General features: G+C 47.8%; 1 protein-coding gene across 1 annotated transcript in view; it reads left to right on the top strand.

Annotated features, from left to right (window-relative positions):
• The first annotated feature begins 3,471 nt into the window (after nucleotides 1–3,471).
• The window catches only part of FOXP2 (forkhead box P2), a 437,464-nt gene continuing 421,159 nt past the window's right edge, over nucleotides 3,472–19,776 (top strand). The window contains exon 1 of the mRNA XM_052790203.1: nucleotides 3,472–3,590. The gene's annotated coding sequence lies outside the window, so the exon portion shown is untranslated. The remainder of the gene's footprint in view (nucleotides 3,591–19,776) is intronic.

The following is a 19,776-nucleotide window of genomic DNA, read 5'->3' on the forward strand; positions in this document are numbered from 1 at the left end:
AGCTCTCGAAATTTTAAGAGTAATCAGAGGTAGCATTTGGACATCCCAGCTCTTTCCCATGTATTATTCCAAGGTGTGTTATCTATATATTTCTTTTTCAGGAGGCAGCATTGCAGAAGGATGGGTATACAAAATGAATAAATTGAATACTACAACTGGAGAGATAAGCGATCTGGTTTTTGGTTTGGTTTGATTTTTGGTTTTGGTTTTTTTGTGGTTTGGTTTTGTTGGGGTTTGTTTTGTTTTGTTTTAATTTAAACTTTGCTTTTGCTTTTTATGAATGCAACCCCCTGAGGCCAAGAAGTACTGTGAAGTGTGGGTGCCCACGCATTTCGAAGAGCGACTGCTTGGGACCATCAGGCACCCCCAAAACCCCTTTGGCCTTGCAGGTGGCAGAGGAGGGACGCGTTTGCGAAGAGCACCGGCAACCTGCCGCCCGTCACTTGGGAATCTCAAACCACACCGGGAAACCCACTCTGCCACGCGGGCAGGATTTCCAGGCAGAAGAGAAAAAAGTGAGTTGCCAGCTCTCATTAAGATTTATTATACGTCTGAACTTTTGTAGTCCCGAAGCTTAACGACAGATGGTGGTGTAACTCCACCAATTTTGTAACGTCTCCTTTCGCTTTGATGTTGTAATACAGCTTCTCCTCGCTTTGACTTCGCTTAAAACCAGCGTTTTCTGCTCTTTCCAAAGTGTCTCGGGAGCTGTGCACGGGGAGGAAGGGGAACGAACCTCTTTAGGAGAGGAGTCTGTTTGTTTTCTCGTTCGCTTTCTAAACAACCCTAATGGAAAATGGCAATCTGATAGACACCTACCGCTGCCAGCTGCACGGAAAAAAATACATTAAATTAATAAAAGGAAGACGGTTTCAAAGCGGTTTATTTCAAGCGAGAAACACAATACAATACAATTGTGCAGATGAAATCTCGAACCGTAAACAGGAACAAATAAAACGCACCAGCCTTTTTCATTAGAAAGCCAAGCGATCTTTTACGCCGTAATCGTCGTTTAAAAAAAAAAAAGAGTCGTGAAAGCGTGCGTTTGTTTAGCTCCAATTTTGCGTGGGACCGGCGAGCAGCGCCGAACACTTTAGGCAGCCCAGCGCCGTGGTGTTGTTCCCCGCGCGTTCTCGCCCACCAGGCAGGGAGGGAGGCTGCCAGCGGGGGCCGTTTGCGGGGTGTGGGTGCGTGGATTTTACATCTCCTTCAAACAAAGCGCGGCCCAGGCGGGGCCGGGGGGCCGGGACGGGGCTGGCAGCGCGGCAGCGGAGGGCGCCCGGCCCGACGGCGGCTGCGGCCCGGGGCAGGGCCGGACCCGAGGGGGGGGGGTCGCCGTGTGCCGCTGCTCCCGTCCGTCCGTCCGTCCAGGGGACGCCAGCGAAGTCGGCGGTGGCCGCGCCGCCGGCTCTGCCCCCAACAAGTGCGCGGCACGCCGTCCGTCCGTCCGCCCACCACCGGCGCTCGGCCGCCCGCCGCGGACGGCTCCTCGGGGAGAGCCGCCTCTCGCCCCCCCCTCTCCCCGCCTCCCCGGGGCTCGCCTTCCCGCCGGGCCGGACGGGGCAGGGCCGGGCCCGGTCCGCGGCGGCCTCCGGTCCGCGCAACCTGCGCCCCCGCCGCGCCCCGCGCCCTTGCCCGCGGAGCCCGTCGGCGGCCGCAGCCTGCGGGGCTCGATTTCGTTTGCGGGGCGGCGGGGCCGGCACCGTCTCCCTTACCCGCCCCGCCGGCCCGCGGGGCGCGGGAGCCGCGGAGGGCGGCCGCCGGCGGAAACTTTACGCCGAAGCTCCGCGGGGTGCGCGGCGAGCGTCACCCGCAACCGTTGCGCTCGCAATAAACCGCCGCCGCGGGTGAACCCGCGCAGCGACGGGGAGCGGGGGGGGGGTGCGTGGGGGCGAGACAAAAGAGTCGCGAGCAGCAAATAAATATATTTTACGACCACCCATCGGCAGCCGCGAGCCTGCCCCGGCGGTGAACTTTCACCTCGCGAACCCGGCCGCGCCCCATTGGCTGCCCGCCGTCCCGCCGCCGCCGCCGCCGCCCCGGCCCCCGGCCAGGCCCCGGCCCCGCCGCCGCGGGCGGGCAGGAGAGGGGGGTCCCGCCGAGTTGCCGGAGTTGCGGCGGCTCCGCCCTCAGCGGTAGCGGCTTCTCCCCCCCCCCCCGCCCGGTGCCCGAGAGGGCCGGGCGGGGGTGCCGCCGCCGGCGGCCGCGGGGAGCGGGCGGTCTGCCTGCCGCTTGGCCTGGAACAGCGTGCGGCCAAGTTCGTGGGGGGCTCGGGTGGAGGTTTAAGACACGCGGCGGCGGCTGCTGAATCGTGACAGCGGTCACTTCGGAGCCCGCCGCCCTCCCACCGAGCCGCACGGTAAAGCGCCGGGCCGGCACGAGGTGGGCTCCCAAATTCCCCCACCCGCCTCCTGTGGGTCTCTCCACCCAGACACAGCCCCGGCGCCAGGGCACCGGGAGCGGCAGCGGGGACGAGGCAGGAGCGGGCCGGCCTCTCCCCTCTCTGTAGCCACGATGCCGGCGCTTCCCTCCCACCCCCCGCCCCGTTCTCCCACTCGGGAATCACTTAAAAAGTGTTTTTCCCTGGGGGAGCGGCCGCTTCCCGCAGCCGGGGGGGGGGGTGCTCCTGCACCTTGCTCCGACGTAGCGGGGCCTGGGGGGGGAAGGCAAGAAAAAGAAAGTTTCGGGCCCCACGCGTGCCTCCTCGGCGAAGCTGCCGCCGGCGGCCAGGCCTGCCCCGCCACACCGCCTCCCCCCCCCCCCCCGAGGGGCCGCGGTACCCCGAGGGTTTTGCTGCCAGCAAAGCTGCAGCCAGCCGGCACAACACCCGGCTTTGTTTTCTGCCCGTCTGCTAAACTCGTTCTGTGTCTTAACGGAGACCGGGGGAGCGGAGCGGCGGGAGGGGAATGGGGAGGCGGGAAGGGGGGGGGGGGCAGCCGCCGCCAGCAAACAACTTCCCCGACGGTTTGTTTACACAGCAGGTGGACCCACCGATCCACGGACCGACCGCAGCACCCCGCTCCGGCGGGGACCGGCCGGGGGAGGCGCGGAGCGGAGCGGGGCACGGCCCAGCGCGTCCCGCCGCACTTTTTTCTTTTTTTTTTTGTTGCCATCCCCCCTCCGCTGCTCCCCCCCCCCCCCCCCCCGCGCATTATTAGCACTTCTGTGCAGGCCACTTCGCGATCATGTGAGGGCTCCCTCTTCACTCCCCTTTCTCCAAAGGAGTCGGTGTGTGCAGCGGCGGTTTTTTTTTTTTTTTTTTTTTTTTTTGCATTCCCAACAAAACACATACACACAGGCGGCACACTCCGCACACGGGCGGACCCGCACGCCGGGGGAGGGAGCGCGGCGGCACCGGCAGCGCCAGCCGGGCGGGAGGGCGCGAGGCACCGCCACCCCGCTCCGCGCCCGCGGAGGGCCCCGCGCCGCGCCCCCCCCCCCAACTCCCGCGCTCCCCCCCGGCCCCGCGCGTCCCGGCGGCGGCTCCGCCCGCAGAGACTTTGCATGTGCGGCGCGGCTGCGCGCGGCTCCGCTCGCCCTTTTCTCTCGGTGTCAGCTCGCCGGGACGCCCCGCACGGTGTCTCCTCCCGGTAAGTGCTGCTACCAACCACCCCCCCCCCCCCCGCAACCCGTCCCCTCCTCCTCCCCCCCGGTGTGACTTTGCTACTTCCACCCGCTCTTCCCCCCGCCGCCGCCGCCGCCGCTGCTCACTGACTTGCCGCCGCGGGAAAGTTTGGCCGCGGCCGGGGCGGCCGCAGGAGTGACATGTGTCAGGTCTCCCGGCACCGGGGGGCACCGCTCCCAAAAATGCACCGCCGCCGGGGGGGGGGGGGGGGAGGGTGTTCGCCCGGCTGCTTGTGCCCCGGCCGGAGTTTGGGCTGTGCCTGCCTCAAGCCGGCGGACCGGACCGGCGGCGGCTCCCCCCCCCCCCCCCCCAAAAACCCCACCTCCCGGGGCGGCCGCGGCTGGCAGCGCGGGGCCACCCTCCCGCCGCGCAGCGCCGCGGAACCCGCGCCCCCCCCCCGCCGCGTAATTAAAAACAAACAACCTGTAGCCTCCCCGTACGGGCGAGGCGGGGAGGGCTCGGGGCCGGGCTTCCGAGGGAACGTGTGCCGGTGAGGCTTGCCTCCCCGTTTGTGTTTTCGTTGCTTTTTTTCGTTTTTTTTCTTTTTATGTCTTTTTCTTTTTTTTTTTCTTTTCCCCGAGACCTTCTCAGCAGACAGCCCGGGTGAAGAAACGTGTCACGTTTCTCCTTTGTGTGCTGCCTGCCTGCCTGCCGGAGGGAGAGGCGCGCACCCCCCCCCCCAAGCCCCCGCCTCTCCGCCCGTCCGCCGGCGCGGAGGGGCCACGGCCGGCCGCCCCCTCGGGGCGCCCCGCGCGGTGCTGCCCGGCGGCGCCCCCGCCGGCGTGGGCGGGGAAGCGCAGGGCCGCGGGGGGCCCCGCCGGGCCTCCTCCTGCTCGTGGGGCTGAGCGGGGAACAGCTCTGCTTCCCCCCCCCCCGCCTCCTTTCGCTCGCACCCCACCACCCAAAGACTAAAAAAGCAGCCTAAAAGTAAGGATTAATAAATAACGACGCTAGAGCTGCCGAGTCCCGCAGGCGGCCTCGGCGGCTTGGTGCCCTTGAAACCGGCTCTTGAAATTCAAGAGGACCGCGGGAGCTGGAAAGTTTTGAAAGTTTAATTTTGAGGCGAGGGAGCGAGCCCGTGGCTGTGAGGCGTGCTGGGGGTCCGCTGCTCCGTGTCGGGAGTGCCAGGGCAGAGAAAGGAGGGAAGAGCGAGGCGTCTCGCCCCGCTTTCCGCCGTGCCGAGCACGGGATGCGCGGGCTGCGCTGCTCTCAGCCTCCCTCAACCTGCTGGAAAGCCGTTTGCCACCTCTCCGAGCTTGCCTGGCGAAGGTAAAGACGGTCCGTGAGGCGTTTTTTTGCTCTCTCGCCCGCAGCTGGGCTCTCGTGTCAGGTTCAGGAGGCTGCGGGCCCGTTTCCCAGCGCAGCCCCTGGCCGAGCGCACTGGTGAGCACTGGTGAGCGAGGTCCCGGGATGGGGCTTCTGGCAGAGGGGCAAAGCCTGGGCTGCCTGCAGGCGGTCGGTGCAGGCAGGAAAACACTCGTTTAAAACTTGCGAGAATAGTCCGGACAGAAAGCAGGCTGCTGGTACGTTCTCAGGGGAAAACTAACCTCAAAAATAACCACCCTAAATTTATAGTATCATCCTCTAAGTACGTAAAGAGCTGCAGATGGAGGAACACGCAGTAATCTCAACCTGGGAATCGCTACTACTGTTAAGAAGCCGTGTTTATGTACTTTCTTCCAGAGAGAAACACAGGAGTTCCCCTTCCAAAGAGGATTTCCTCTGGTCTTTTTGCCGCATAAAAGCCCCTATCCACAACTCACTCAAGTGAGTGGGAATCTTTCCATTGACATCGGTAGGAATTGCTCCGTTGACTCAATGGGCTTGGATCGGGCCCTTGGAAATTTCGTTACAAATGTGGGACTGGGAAGTTGCGCACAGTGTCTGTATACCCACGTTAATTTGGGGTGGGGGTGGGGGGGGGAAGAAGTCAGAGGCAAAGTTTTAAAAGATTTGGACAGGTTTAATTATTCCCCCCCCCCCATGCTAGGTAATTTAAAACCATTAAGGAAAAAAACATTACTGCTAGTAATATTACTCTAAAGAAAATATGATTAATTATTAAATCGGTTTCTCTAATGCTACACTAAACCCTTTTGACTGAGATAGAGTTTTTAGTGTTCAAATCAGTATTTATTTTTAATTTAAGGTTATTCCTGACTATAATAATTTGTTCATATTAAATATAGATATTGAAAAGACCCCTGTTTTGCAGTAATTTGCTATTTAAATGTAGTTCTTACAGAACGGCAGTGTTCTGTAGCATTTTTGAATACTTAAATCATTCATTTAACTACTCAGAATAGTAGATTACTAAACGGTTGAGGGAAAGGAAAGAGTGTTTCAAATACAGCATTTCCAAAACATGTATAGCAACCTTCGTGCCAGTTGATAGGTCTCATAGGGACATATGAAAGATACGTAATTAGACATTCTGATTTATTTTGTTAATACCTAGCACCTGAAGCGTACTGCTTCATGTGAGGCCTTGTTGGTGTAGGCTTTAAGATTTAACAGTAACCTTACCAGGAAGCTTAAGCAGAGTCAGTTGTATAAATATTTGGGTATTTCTTTGTTTTTAGCTTAACCTCAGTGATTCTTATGTTTTGTCACAAGATCTTTGCTGGAGTGAAGTGTTTAGAATGTTTGTGAGGGGAAAAAAAAAAATGTTTTGTAGCTTTCTGTTTAGCGAAGATTTGTTTGAAATTACCAGAGAGTCTGTAGGGAACAACCAAATGAGAGTTTTTCGAGTGTGAGGAAAAGATGTATATCAAGTTCAGGACAATTTAATTAGTGAATACATGGTACTATTTTAAAGCTGCACTAGGGTTTGTACAGTAGTCAGGTGTTGAGTTTCATAGGGTTTTGAAGTGACTGATTCTTTTTTTTTTTTGGTAATCATCTGTTGCTTATACATTTTTTAAATGCCTTCTGTAATAGAATGCGTCGAAACTAACATTTAAAGATTAAAGGTGGATTTGCTTAGAAGCATTCCTGTCGGACTGCAGTATATTTTTAGAAAAGTTCTCGTTGGACTCGAATGTATTTAAAAAAATTACTGTAGTGTAAGCTTTTTTTTTTTCCTGGGCTGATTTACGTGAGCTAGAATAAGCTTTTTATATTCTGAGGAATATACCTGATTCAGCATTGCATGCACAGGAGTTATTCAAGGCTAGTGGGCTGAAAACAATAGAAAACTTCTGAGATGTGATCTGTGTTGTGGCAGTGTTTTGCTATGTGTCATTGAAAATGTCACTTAACCTCTTTGTTTTTCATCATCAAAATGTAAGGGCTGGTATTTGTCTATCTTTCTGATAGGGTGATTAATTAATATTTCTTGAACACCGAGTACTCTTTTGTTCCATTTCTATTTTTACTGGGTTTATTTTGGAGAAATTAAATTCTGATGGTGGCTGAAAAAGAATGGTTCATGGGAGTCATCACGTTTTTTTCTTTGTGAGTCAGATCGTGAAGAGGTCACTTGCTCGTAGGAATTGAAAACGATTTAGGACATAGGTCACTGAGAAGTACCCGTGGAATGATTTTGACTGGAGAAAATTGCAAATCACGGTCAAACTGAACAATGCTATCAACTTTGTTGCAAAATAGTAATTTTTGGTACACTCGAACTGATTACTCTTTTTAAATTTTGTGACAGCTAGTGGGTCTAGAAGTAATGCAAATTATCTAATTTTTTTTTTCACAGCCACTGTAGCATACCTCTCAACTAATCCTTGTTAGAAGAAATACTTGTCATTTAGATTCCTGTTCCCTGTCCTCTTTTGACTTGAGATCTTTCTTGATTGTGTGTGTAAATTAGTGGCACCAGAAAAACTGAATTAAAAAGATGAAATTACAGAAAAGGTTAGCTGTAATAAACTAACCTCTTAAATTAAAGTTAACCTTAAAATTCCAGTTGCATAGTTCGTTGTTAGTTGTTTGGAGGTTTTCTTCCACATTTGCTCCTTTGCAGAGTGAACATACTTAACCTTATTGTAATAATTTCCAAGGGTAGTTTTAAACTTAAATTTCAAAACTTCTAGATTGGCATAAAAACAAGGAGCAGTCCCACAAGTATCATTTAACACTGATCATCTCTCTTTCTCCTTTCTGAGGCTCTCAGTAGTTTAATCACACTTACTGCTTTTTAAAATCTTGCATGATGTTTACTGCAAATTGCGAGAGGCATCTCTGTCCTTTGATACAAGATTTGCATCTGTTTTGGCTTTTCTGCTTCTCCCCCCCCCCGCCCACCCCCGCCCCATTTCTGCTAGGTTTGCGTTTTAAGGGCAAGACCATGTTTTATGTCAGAAAGCTGGATTTGAAAGTGCCAGCAATAGCTCGCCTATGCTGTCATCACTGAAGTAGCCGAAAATAATCTTTTTAATGAACAGTTGCTACAATGTTTATTGGTTCACCAAAGTGTAGCTTGGGATGGTGTTAGAAAGTAAAGTTTGAGCTCTGAAGAGTGAGTTACGTGTGGAATAGTCTTTAATATCACTATATCAGTTCCTGTTCTAAGGAATATGAAATTAAAATGTTAGGCACATTGTGTTATGCTATTAACTATCTTAAGTCTTTTTAGTAAATTGTAGAGGTTGTCGAGGAGGGGGAATAAGAACATTGTAGGCTTAACTTTTCATCCATTGAGTGAGTTATTTCTTCTTCCTGCAAATAGCGAGCACACGCCTGTAGCTGGAAGGGGTTTTGCTGCAGTTTGTTTCTTATTTAAATACGTACATTAGTCAGGCTGGCTGCTGAGGGTAGAGCCGATTCCCTGGGGTACCGAGAGCTGTACCCTCGACGCGCCCCAGCTCTGGGCGTCTCTTCCCCTTGGTGGCAGAGGCTTTCGCTGCGGCTGTAGGTAACACAGATGAGTTTCCAATCGATCCGGCTGTGCGAGGGAACAGCAGGCAGATGGGTTTGAGGGACGGGGCAGCACCTTCACTCAACGTGCAGAAGGGATGCTTTCCGCCCTGTCCCCCCCTGCCCACCCCCCCAGCTGCCGGGTGATGACCCTTCTGGGGTCTTCTCCTTCCAGTGACTGCAGATCTCAGTCGTAAAACCCAAGCCCTCTTTGGGGTTCACAGGATGGCTTGGGCTTGCCTGGGGAGCTTGCTCGTTTACCGGGAGACTTTGATCTTCTCCCTCCTTCCTGTGGGCAGCTGGGAGTGAAAGCGGGTGGTGGGGTCTCTGTTTTGAGAAGTTCCCAGCCCTTCGGTGGTTGCAGGGTCCGCGGAGATGCTGCAGGTCCTTTGCTCGGTGAGCTGGTCCTTCAGACCAGCGTCAGACCACGGCTGCAAATTGTATCAAATTAAGAATTTCTGTCAATTGCTGATCTCAGTCCCGTTTCAGCTAGTTTGCCTCCGGGATGCTGTGAGGACAACCGAGATTCCAGCGGGCCTGTGCCAAACTTGGCCCTGTGGGATATACGCTTTACTGTTGGGCCCAAAATTGGAAATTCATTTGAAGAGTGGCATTTTGAGGCTAGGTGGTATGTCATTGTATATAACTAGAAAGTTGTTGGGTTTTTCTAAGCATTATTTCTTTGGATAAGTATTTACACTGTTATGAAAAATTTCCTGTATCTTTTAAGGTTGATGTTTTGTTGATAATCCTATTAGACTCCTGTGATTTTTCTCTCGCAATGTGATGTGTATTTTGCAACTTTGGTCAGAATTTCGCTTCTAAGTAAATTTAAATACTGATTTAATCCATTATCCAGCTTCCTTATTTCAACCTAAACCAACATGATGCGTATTTGAAAAATATTAGTTATGTATTTGATGTAATGCGAAATTATGTATTTGACATAATTTGACAAATTACGTTTCTGACACATGTATATGTTAAAAACAGTTTGATCTTGGTGGGTATTACCACTATGATTTTCATGATCTGTCCTTTGAGGGAAGGAAGGAGAGTGGCTATATAAGTTTAGCGTATTGCACTGCTTGTCTGGCAGGACCAAATCGGATAATTCAGTCTGCAAACTAAGGAACTTGTGTTTGGAGAAACAATCTCAGAGTTGCCAGGTTATTTCAAGCGTAATGCTGCGCTAAGGATCTATCAGATGTTGATTTTGAATTTGCCCAGCAACGGTGAAGAAAATTTAAAAGAGGTGACTATTCCTAAACACCATTTAAACTCTGACATTCCATCAGTGCTAAGTCTTCTTGTACAAAAGTTACTCTCGATTATGTTGTTGATTTCACTTTTAGTAATTGTCTTTGTAAGTCTTACTGTTGATGTCGAGGAGGCACATTGTTCTCCTGGAATTGCAACCCACCTAGTCAAATAAGCAGTGGGTAATACCTGTGTAATAGAACCTGTAGTGGACATTGAACTGCTTGGAAATTAGATCAGAAACTGTCAAGTTTAACCACGTACAAATAATGTAGAGGAAATTTTAAGGGTTAGCGGTGGGAAGCCACGAAGGGCTTTGGAAAGGAGAGGGACAACAGACAAACAATGGGGATTTGGGGTCTGCTGTGGAAAGAGGCCAGAGAAAACACGGGGCTGGGCAGGAGCCAGTGAAGGCGCAGGCAGCGCTGCCAGGAGGTGGGCAGCCACTCAGAAGATAGGGGCTCGGGTTTGCAGAAGAAAGAGCGATGTGATCTTTATCCGGTGCCCCATATATGAAATAAATTTTTTCACCTTTGCTTCATCTGTGCGAAGAAATAACAAACTTTTTGCACGCCGGTGTTACCCACGCGGTCAGGCACAGATCTGGCAGGCACAGGAGTTACTCCCGTTTATGCTGGCCGTGATTTAGACCGTAGAGTGCTGTAAGCTATTTTTAAAAATACTTAGATTTTGTTAATTCCAGTCTCTGTCTTTGGAAACCTATTTATTGGTTGTTGCATTAAAGGTTGATTTTTATGTACTGCAAATCAAAGTATCACTTTCTTGGTGTGAGAGAGGAGGGACAGAACTCCTTTTTGAAGATTCAGGGGAATGAAAAGTGTATAGAAAACAGAGGCTAGTATCTTCTAGAGTCTAAAACACAGTAATTGAAATATTGATGATTCGAGGCACTTCCCTGTGAGAGAACAGACAGGATTGTGGTTTCATTACAGTACTTACAGTATTCTCATGACCTAAAAATGAAAACACAAAAACCTAATGCAGTCAGGTGTGCACAGCCTGCAGAGATATGGATAGCTGGTGAACTGTCGTGCTTTTCACTTCTGTCAACATGTTTTCATCTTTGTAGGAGAACATGCTTAATTCAATAAGGAATAAATGATTATCGTTTGTACAGCACGGTGAATGTAAGAGGAAGGATGCTGAAGACTCCCTGATATGTGGTAAAAATCATTCTTCATTGAAAATCAATTAGAGGAATATATGGGTGCTAAAACTGTAAAAATATTAGGATGGTACTTTGCTAAAGATCATGAAATGCCTTCACGCAGAAATTCATTCAGACTCATTTGTTACCAGTCTTGAATGCATTTAAATTACTTTTAATGTTGTGATGATGCCTGTAAGTTGTTCTCGGTACACAGTAACTGTCAGCGTACATTGAAGAATACGTATGGTCAGTAATTCAAGAGAGAACTATATTGAATATACGGAGGAAGTTTCACACAGTGTCATAAATCCTTGCACATTCTTTTGCTTAAGGAAAGGAATTAAGCATATTGTGACAGAAACTTTGATGTATTTGGTATTTAATTCTATTTTAAGTGACTGACATCTTGTGAAAGAGTTAAAGATGTGTTTAGCATTGGATGGTGTGACCAATCTGTTCTTGGGCCTCTGTTTGTTATTGACCAGGAAAGGGCATGAAGTATACCTGAGCAGCCAGAAATGTACATCTCGTGAACTGCCATATGGCAACCTTTTAAAAACGTTAGTTGAGGGTTTTTTTGTTGGGGTTTTTTTTTTTTTGTTTTGTATCTGGGAGCCAGATCATGCTTTCAAGTGATCACAGAGAAGCTGGGAGAATGGTAAAACTGCCAAAATATTTGTGTTTAGCTGCGGGACACTGCTAGGTGGGGAAGTTGATGACTGCTCAGATGTTTCTCCTGCGGAGCCGTGCAGCTTTGGGAGCAGCGTGCATCCGTGCCTGCGACTGCACGCGTGGCCGTGCAGCGGTGCAGGGCTTCTGTGCCCATCCGCGGCTCTCCGGGAAGGAGGCTACGGCCCTCAGGAGGAAAATGAATGTTTCGGGTGGATTTACTGCATCTCGGGTTACGGGGCAGAAAACATCCTAAAGAAGAGTGTAGTCAGTAAAGACAAAAATGTTCAGTCCTTTGCTAACAGGGCGAACGTGCTCGAGGAGTGGGATTCTCCTGGGCAGGAACTGACGGTGCTGGAGGGTGGCTTTCACAGCGTACAGAAGGTATTTAAAAGGTTGTGATGGGAAAACCTGCCTGTCCAAAATCTTCCTTGAAAAAATGAGGGGAGGGTGCTTCCAGACCAGGCTTGAACTTGTTTCCAGACTGACCGTGGCTTGCGGCATTGGTGTCTTGCCGTGCCCTAGCAGCTGGTCGGTCCCTGGGGTGGCTGTAGGGTTTGGGGGGCCTTGCACTGGCAGTGGGGTCTGGAGTGGTGAGGGATGGAGCAGCTCGATCCACCGGCGACAGCCGGCCGCCCGGCAGGACCCCCTGCTCAGCTTCCCAGCTCCTGTGGCACATGGGTGACTTTCTCGCAGCTTGACCTGTCTCATGCTTCAGGAGAGGATGTACTTGGGAGGATGGCCACATAACTTGTGTTGAAAAATCGCTCCCCAGACCTTCAGCCCTGATCCCAAATCTCCTGAGGTTGATGTGAAGACTCCTTGTTTTGGCTCGGGCACCGAGGTTGGTTGATGCTTTGGATGTGTTTGTACGTCCATGTGGAAAACCGGTTTCTGAGGTTGAGAAGTTACTGGCTGCTAAGCTGCTCTTGAAAGCCACCTAGACTGGGGCTGGTGATGGACCCCTTGTGTGTATTTAAGCCAAATTCGGGTGTTTTCAGTTTTTCTTTCAATATGGGTTCTTACACCAACTGTTGATAGTCGCAGAGCAAGTTACCACTAAAACAAAAAATCCATAGTCAAAGTGTCTTTTTCTCAATATTTAAATACTTCCAAGGGTTCCGTTCCATTTATTCAGTAAATGGATCTTAAATACTACAGACCTCAAGTACATCATTGGTGAGGATCCAGAGACATATGAGAAAGACATTCCTTAGAAGATGAACATACATACTTGTTTTAAATCGGTGGTGTCCAGCCTCATCAGCCAAGCATGACACACCTTGTGCTGTGGCTGTAGGGTGTTGTGTGCTGTGTGATCGGTGCTACTGCGCATATGCAGCAAGTCTGGCACTTCCCAGGAGCTTCGGGCTTGCAGCGTAGTGGGTGAACACCGGTTCACTACATATTCCTCTAGAAAAGGGTATGGCTGCAGGCTGGACCTCTCACTCAGTTCTTGAGACTCTTCCTCCCCCTTACTATTTGGTTGTAACATGAGAGGAGAGTTACTGTAAGGTCTGAGAAGGGTGGCGGATGCAGCAAACTACATGATACTTGACTGGTCCTCCCGAGTTGCAGACTGGGCACTTGTGCTTTAAATCTTTGTGTGACCCAGTGGAAGGATACATTTATATTACTCAACTATGTATAAAAATGGAACCTACTGTCCTGGACTTAACTAGAGTGGTGGTTTAACCTCTGTTTCAGTACATGTCTTCGGTAACTAGAACTAAATTTTAAACTTAAACTATTAGCCACCTTATACATAGGCACCTGTACGTTTTGTGAATCAATAGTGCTTGTATCAAAATGTCTAATTGTACTTGTGTGTCATTTAAATATAGTTTTATAAACACTCTTCTGTAGCCAATGACTGCCATTTGGGTCTTTGTTGTTACCACTAAATTACTACCGGAATGGGGACGACAACATTTTTTCAAGTCACTGTTAGGCATGCAATTTTGCTCCAAATTCAGTTACCAATAAAATTTCCTTCAGCTGCATTTCTCTTCACCTAAGTCACAGATGAATGGGAGCAGAATGTGACCACAGACGATTAAAAATATCTTTCTCATTGTCACCTGCAATATTACCATAATTGGAACTAAGGAGCCTGCAGTTGCACAATATTTATGTTGCAATCCAAACTGACACAGCCCGGAATGCTTCAGTAGCAAAACAAGGCACAGACCCGAGCCTTGCGCCGCACGCTTGGGAGGGAGCGAGCTGCTCCTCTTGGAGACCTCCTCCGGTGGGAAAGTCCCCTGGGTCCCCCTGCTTCGCCGCGGGCTGGGGGGACCTTCCCAGAGGCGGGGGGGTGAGGCGGCGAGGTGAGTGCTGGGAGGCCAGCTCCCGAGAGCCCTGGCTACCGAGAGCGAGCCCTGGCTACCGAGAGCGAGCCCTGGCTGCCGAGAGAGAGCCCTGGCTCGTGGCGCACGTAGGTGACGCTTCGGGTCGGGCTGCAAGGAGGGCTGCTTTGCGAAGCTGGGGGACCGTGGTTAAGAGATTGCTCCTTCTTTGGGGCCTTCTGGTTGGAATGGGGTCTTTTTTCATTTTCTTTTTGCTCCCGACACTTTGGGGGCCTTTTTGTCAGGAGGTGTTGTTTGGAAGAAACACTTCTAATGCGTTTACTTTCCTTTGACGGGTGGAAATAGTGAGTCACCATCCAGTGTCACCTTTACTGCTCAGATGGCTGTAGGCACAGTGAAACTAATGTTTCTCCCTGCTGCTGCTCTGGTAGGCTCCGCAACAGCTGATGAACTTGATCTATTACTCCTGGCCTTCACTGGCAAACACAGTACGGTATATTTGCCCGTGACTGACACGCTTAGATCTATGGCCATGAGATATCTGGTCAACTCTTCAAGCCTTTACCTTTAGCATTAGCTTTAACCCCTCAGGGCTCAGCTGCTTGCGGCATTTAAAGCACGGCGAGGGGTTTTGTAGCAGAGATTTGACTCAGCAAGACTTGTGCTAACTCTCGCTGAAGATATGAAATACAATTTGTAGCTTATAATTGCTGCCTAATATGATCTTGGACCCTTACTTAAAATCCATTTAACTGATACTGTGCTTTCTTTATAAGGTTATTATTGGGAGCTAACCTTTTCTTGTGTTGTGGTTAAATGTACAATGTAATAAGGGTGTTTTTTAATGTGTTTAAGAGTTGGAAGATGTGTTAGAGGTAACCTTTATGCAGAGAGTTTTATATAGTTGTAGTAAGGAGAGTGATATTAAAATCCTGAACATTAGTACCATCTGCATATAATTTGTTCTCATTGTGTTTTGTGTGTGCCTGCTAGCAGAAGATGGTACAGTATATTGAGAAAATCTGTTTTGTTCTCCAGTATCTTTCTTACCGGTAATTATTAACCTAGTGCAAATTACTGTCTCCAGAAAGTTTTTGTACTTTGACGCATACAAAAATACAAAAAGCATATTGGATACAATAGATAAAGCACAATTTTTTCTTTCTTTACATTTCAAGGAGAGCAATGTAAACCCAAGATTTTAGGTACAAAATTGAAAGCCTCCCAGAAATCTCTACTTTCTTGTCTGGCTCTTGATAAACAGGCATAGGCCACGTCTGTTGGAGGTCTCCAGGGATCACTAGTTTATAATAGATTTAAAGAATAATTTTCCTCAGTGACAAATGTTTGTCTGCTTTTGATTGCCTTACAGAAATGCAGGTTTGTTTAGAGTTGTAAGTTAAAATTATTTCTCCTCCTTTTTTTTTTTTTTTTTCCTAGTAGATACCTAAGTATATATGTAGAATTTGGTGTACACGGAAAGTATTTAAGAACTTGCCTCCCTGCACCCGTTTTGAAACTGCTCTAAACAGTGATGAAGGCAATGGAGTTTCATACCAGAAAAAGGGTCAGGAAAAAAACCCCAACAGTCTGCTTAAGCAGAGACAGATGAGTGTCATTAAGTGTGGACAGCCTTTGTTGGGATCTGTATTTTCTTTTCCCCCTGTTAGTGCAGAAAGCTCTTTTCCCACTGTTCAGCTTTTTTTTTTTTTCTTTTTTCCTCACTTTTTCATTTCCTTTCCCTTTTGCCTCAAGGGGGCATTATGGGTTGGAGAGGGGGAGCAGGTTTTGCATGTCAGGCTATCGGCCTGTAACTGAAAAATACTTGTTTTTTTTATGTTCAGTAAACTGTTGTCAGGGGTGAAGACATCAGTAGGGATGTAGTGGCCAAGAATGGCCTTAAGAGAAACAAATATTATTTTTTATCTTAAGTAGGTGGGGAAGGGGGCAGCAGTCGTGGCTCACGAGGTTGAAATGAACTGCTTTTAACGTTGTGGAGAATGATGATGATGTAGACAAAGTGCCATCCTAAAATTTATAAGTATAATTCTTGGCTCAGATCTAGGCTTCTTGTGGAACTCTATGATGAAGTTGCTTAATCTCAGTGCAGTAAAGATAAATTCATTAATGGTTATGAGGTGTTGATATAATTAGATAGAGAATGCCAGTAAATTGCTTTCTGAAGCTCAATGACTGTAAACTCTGATCTTCTAATTTAATCTATCTACTGCTTCCCATTCACTTGCTGAAAGGCTTTGGAGACTGAGAAATTAGCCCTACTCCAGGCGCAGTAATTGTGAGAACTAAGTTGGGTTCTCTAAAGGGAGATCGTTGGATGAGGACTGGAAGTGTTTCCTCAATGTAAGTTAAGACTGGGTGGACAAAGGAGAGAAGAAACAGGTTTTTTACATTGCCTATCATGTTCAGGGATTATTATGTTTCTCACTAACTGCCTGGATTCTGTACCGGTTTGTGATAGCCCTGGCACTTACGCAGAAGAAAAATGAAGAAGCTAACGACCCAATGAAAGAGATACTGTCCAAATGAGAAAAATTAGCTAAGCCCATTTCTTTTGGTGGTATTGCAGTATTGCTCACATCTGGCTTTTTGGTTGATCTAAACAAATGTTATCATTCTCTCAGAAGACAGTGCATTTTCCTTGTGAATTATTTAAGTGTGTGCAGAAATTATTTCTGAGAGAAATTAAGATACCTCTGAAATAAGCCTTTCACACAAAGGATAGTTTAACTGCATGAGGAAGGCACTTTTAACCTGAGCTCTTAAGGATAGAAATGTATGGGAAAACACGTTCCTTGGGAAAGCGTCAGTGTTTTTTCCCGGTGGGCTGTTTATTTGTGCAGGGTGTTCCCCGTCTAACACACTGTTTTCTGTTAGTTTGCTTAATACTGTATCAAGGTATAACTGTAGTGTAACCCTTTGAGCTCTAAAATGGACTTGAGCCATGATGGAGGTGGACAAGAAATACAGCAGCACAGTTGGACCAGTCAGAGGTGTTGGATTCAGTCTCTCTCTCTCTCTCTCTCTGGTGTTTCACACACTTTATTTGGGGACTTCAATGTGCTGTGCCAGAGATCCCCGAGGAAAGACCAGACCTGTCCCTGTCCTCTGTGCCAGTGCACATCACTGGTGAGCTCTGTGCTCGGCTGGCCTCCTGACGGACATCTTGTGTGCTTCCCTTGCCGTGGCCCAGAGGAGCAGCCGAAAGCTTCCTCCCCAGTCTCTCCAGCAGGCTGGTAGTGAGGGGACCCTCCTGGGGTGAGTGTACGGAGAGTTTCCTTCCCTCGTCTCAAACTCGGGTACCCACCGGCTCAGGCTGGATTGCTTCTCAGCATCACCACAGCCTTTGTTTCACCAGTGACCACAGCTTGCAGCTTGGGGTCAGAGGCAGTCTGGTTTACTCCTTGGAACTGGGAGGTGCAGGACTGCAGGTGGCTGCAGACCACAGGGTTGGGATGGAGATGTCTGTGCCTGCCCATCAGACTGTGATTCTTGGTGCCTCATCTGCAACAGCATTTGCCACGCGTTTCCTCATCTCAACCAGGACATCCCAGTTCAGTGAGATTACTGGGAAATAAGGAGTGTGAATGGAAAAGACAGATGAAAAGCTAGTGGAGAATCATCTTCTGTTGGCAAACTTCAGTGTTTCTTTTGGCCAACCCGTTTGACAGAGATTTCAGAAGCCTAGTAGAGGAGCTGAAGGGACATCGAGCCAACAGGATGGAACAGCTTCTCTTGGCTTTGCTGCAAATTAGCTCTTGGTCTTTCTCCTTGTGCAGCGTCAAAGTCAGGTACTGAGTTAGCCTTTTCCTCCTCCTGGGTTACTGTTTCGGATTTTATTTCAAGGTGAAAGTGCCATGCGTATCCAGTGAAAAAAAAACTGGATGAAAAAAATGATTGATGACATTGATTTGGAAAACAATTCTTGTTGAATTAGCCTCCAAATCACGTTTGCTTCAATTATAGAAAGAATGGGAATGGTTTCCTTAAAAACCTGCTGTAAGAGACCTGCCTTTTTGATATTACCTACAGTGTATGTACAGGCTTAATACGGATGTAGTAGTTGGAAAGTGAAGTCTTATTATTGCTGAAGTGCATCAGCTAGATTTCATTGCTGCAAAGCCTTCTCTGCATTTTGAGTACAGCGGTTGTAGTTTGTACTGTTCAGTTTGTCATAGAAGGTTTGAGGGAAAGTGAATTACAAGTGTTCATAATTCATCCTGGAATTTTCTAATGCTTTAAAAGAAATCCTTTAAGATAAATTTACTTCCCATATGTGTGCGTCTTGTAGTAAGGCCTGTGTAAAACAGCTAATAATTGTACCCAAACTGCTTCCAGCTCTACTGTCCCTTTCCCACAAAACATCTTTTGCATAAATGAAAATTATGCTTTTTGATTTCCATTTGGCAAATCTGAAGTAGTTGCAGTAATTACATTTTTAGCAAACTTCACAAAAGTAAAAAAAAAACAACCCCAAACAAAACCCAACTGTTAGCTGTACCGCAAATCAGTGTGTTATAGAATGTACCTTTGACTTGACCAGTTTGATTATTGCAGTATAACATTGAAGACATTGCTTCTTCCGCAACTGTAAACTTCACTGAAGGTCTGCATTTTTGTTGTTGGTGGAAAGAAGTTAAAAAAAAATTCTAGCAGCTTGAATATATATAGTGAGTAACTACATAAGCAGTGTTTCTGTCTTTGGGTTGCAATTTTAATGGTTTGAAGTCTCTTAAAATTCAGTATACTTGGAATAAAAAAAGCCATTCCTGTGACCATTTGTAAAGTTTTAATTTGTTTTAAGCCCTGTTGTTGGTCTAGAGCTTTTGCTCGTTTAAGGTTGATTAATTGCTTTTGCCACTTTTGTTTGCAGTTCAGTATAATCTCATGCAGACTATTGTATTTTTTTTAGTTTAATCTTCTGTTGATGGTTGTATGTTTGTATGGGATGTTAAATTTGACCACTAATAGCTTAAGCATTTAAATAAACAAATAAATAAGATTCAAAACAATAACAAAAGACTGCAAACTGAAACAAATACTAAGCAGTGCAAATTTATTTCATGAAGCATAATTTCTGCACCTGCTGTAGACTCCATTGTGGAAGCTCTTGCTTTTATATTATTTTATTTATTTAGAAAGAGAAAAAGATCATCCTGTTTTCATTCAAGTGTCTTTTTATTTAAGACAGATTTAATAGAACAAGAATAATAGGCCTTTCTCTTACATGGAATATTGCTGAAATGCGTATACCTTCCATGATAATTACTATTCATTAAGGCTCAGTACTCTTTCTTTAAAGGAGATAACTCTCTGTTATCATACCTGTAAAATGGATGGGTGAATGTTGGCACTAAAGTCACTTCATACAAAATGTAAAATATGATTCAGATATGTAGTCTAGAAGACCTGTGGTCCATCTGCTTTACTGCATTGCCTTTCAGAAAACACACACCACGCTGGATGCTTGGGTAAGTCACATTGATACAGTGTGATCCGCACTACAAAGGATTAGTCTCTTAGTGATAGTTGACTTGGTTAACTTGGCCCAAGTAGGAGCCCATGATTTCCATGTACAGGGTGGAGCCCCGTCATGGCTGATGATACCAAGGAAGATGCTGTTACCGTTCGTCTTTGGAAGTGCTTGACTATGTGCTGCTCTTAGAAAGTAGAAACTAGGGGTCCTGGTACCCCGCATTCCTTTGCTGTCTCACAAATAGTTGTGTAGTTGACAAAAAAGGTGTGTTGTCACTGTGTATGGATTTGTCCATGTTAAGGAAAACAAATAATCTACCTCCTGGGGTTGGCGGTATACTAATTTTCACATACATAGATAATGGGCAGACAGAAGAGTTCTG

Source organism: Harpia harpyja, chromosome 6 (genome assembly GCF_026419915.1).
Source record: "Harpia harpyja isolate bHarHar1 chromosome 6, bHarHar1 primary haplotype, whole genome shotgun sequence".
Classification (NCBI taxonomy): Eukaryota; Metazoa; Chordata; class Aves; order Accipitriformes; family Accipitridae; genus Harpia; species Harpia harpyja.